The following is a 2,635-nucleotide window of genomic DNA, read 5'->3' on the forward strand; positions in this document are numbered from 1 at the left end:
TGTGTGTAATGTATAATTTATATTTTTTTCTTATTATTTAGGAACAATTTGATATGTAGCAAGTGGCTTGGAGTAGCCAGCAATGTGCTGTTGACCTGTGAACATGAGCAAGTGCTTTTCTGGTTCAAACTTCTCGATGTTGGCCTCCAGTACACGGGTCACTCGATTCGGCAGAAACACATCAGTTTTAACCAATTCGATCAAGACACTTTTACCGAATGTGCCATTCACTAACTTCATGTCGTGACCACTGGTTAGAGAAATATTCACATAACATGCATATTTATACAAAGGTTATTAATTATTTAAATTTACCCTGATTAAAAAGTCACTGCTTAATGATGATGACGATGATCGTGTTGATAAAACGAAAGCTGCTACTGCTGGAAAGGTATCGATCAGAATAAAAATGTAAAAGGAAAGTTCACCCTCGCCTGCCCGACCAACAACGATGCATAATAAAAATACCATGCACGGTAAAATTAAAATGTATGTAAATAAAACATTCAAATAGAGTTTACAGTGTTTATTTCACAAAATATATAATTTTTTTTACAATATAAATACTAAACTAATAAACCTTCAATAATAACAATATAAATTTTATTATTATTATTAATGTAAAATTCGTACATATTCTAACAATTACAAACAATTATGTAACTGATAAACTGGTTATCTCCTCCGGCTGCTCGATTGGAATATTTTGAATAAGGCGAATAAAGTTTGTCCATTCTTCAATGTCAAAGGACATGTTGGTTTCATCTTCACAGGTGTTCACTATTCTCTCCTGGTGTACAGTCTCTGAGGACACTTAATCCACACTCAATTTCGTTTGGCAAACATGGGTGAATTCGTGGGTGGTGCAAGACAAAAGATTTTTTTTTGTGAATCTACTTGAAAGTTGCTCCACATGTGATCCAACTCGGTATTGTAATTAATACATTGTTCCACAATGTCCACAAGTGTCCGCAAAGTCCATTTCGTTGTTTTTTATTATTATATTATATTACAGTATTTAATACACTCATCCCGCGAATTGGATACGCAATGGAATAACCTCAATTGTTCAACATTCATTGGAAGGGCTCAATCCAGAGGATCGCGTCGGGTAGTGTAAGGGTACCACCCGGGGTATCATTTAAAATTACAAAAGTTACGAAGAAATGGCCACGTGATCGACTAGAATAAATTAGGAACCCTTGTGAGTGTGATAAGAAAAGAATTACGACAATGTAGTAACCCCTTTCTGAATGCGTAGAACTGAATAATCAAGGAAGGTCACATATAAAACTAACAAAATTTCTAAACAATAATCAATAATAACTTTGGCATTCTCTTGTGGCTTCAACACATAGTTATAATATCTGCTGAAGTAAATAATAGGTGTATGAATACAGGCGATACACAACAGAAAAGCACTTAAGTTTTGTTAGGTTTATTAATCACTGTGGATTGAAAGGGAAGCTCATAAACGTGTGGCTCCAAAGAAAGTGTTGTTGTTTGGTTCCTATCGCTTGTCTTGATTGGATTCGGGCTACACTGTATCCTTGTTCTTCTTGGAATTGTCACTGGACTGGCCTGGTTGGACCGTAGTGTCCAATGTTGCTGGTCTATCTGGTACAAAAATATACGTATTTCCCATATCGGTATGCAAATATTCTTCAGGGATATTCTCTGAGAGAGTATGTGCTGGTTTAAGACGATCCACATTCACCGTGACATGACGTCCGCGGATGTCCAAGGTGAATGTCTGTTTGTTCCGATTAATCACCTTGTACGGTCCCTCGTATGACGGTTGTAATGGTGCTTTAGGACCATCATTGCGCAGGAACACTTGGTCTGCCGTGTGGAGATCCTTAAAGACGAAAATCTTCGTATTACCATGACGGCTTCCACTCGTTGGTCTAAGGTTACGCATGTGTTGGCGCAATTCCTTAATATAGATGGCGGCGTTTTCAGTGTTTCCCTTCTGAAAGTTCCCTAGGAACTTTCCTGGTAGACGTAACGACTGTCCATAGACTAAAGCGACTAGAGTACCTTCAAGATCGCTCCTCCATGCGATGCGGATCCCTAGTAGTACCGTGCTTGTGTCCATGTGCGATGTCGATGATACATGATCGTTGCCCTTAACTGTCGGTGCAGACGTTCTACCATGCCATTTGCTGCTGGATAGTAGGCAGTTGTTCGTAGATGAGTCGTACCTAGTAAACTATTAAGGTGTTTTAATAGATATAATTCAAATTGTCTGCACTGATTCGTTGTTACACGCAATGGAGTACCTTTTTTTTATTTTTTTTATTTTTTTTATGGAACAGAGAGGGGAAAATGTAAAAACCCCTCTCCGGGCACCGATCCGGAGATCATAACCAAAATGCTTCTCATATGCGATTATACACATATGGGGAAAACTGGGTTCGGAAGAACAAGTCCAATCTGAGGAAGATTCAAGATCTTCCTGGGTATGGATTGGACTTACAGTTAGATCCGTTGGCTTCCCACCACCACTGGCTTGTGGAGCGGTACTGAGCACCAGGACCACGACAAAGACATCCTGGTCGCAATAGTGTACCAAATCGTGCGATCTAAGTGTCATAAAACACACGAGCCACCGTTGAGGCTTCCTGATTAGACA

Source organism: Aethina tumida, chromosome 5 (genome assembly GCF_024364675.1).
Source record: "Aethina tumida isolate Nest 87 chromosome 5, icAetTumi1.1, whole genome shotgun sequence".
NCBI classification, from domain to species: domain Eukaryota; kingdom Metazoa; phylum Arthropoda; class Insecta; order Coleoptera; family Nitidulidae; genus Aethina; species Aethina tumida.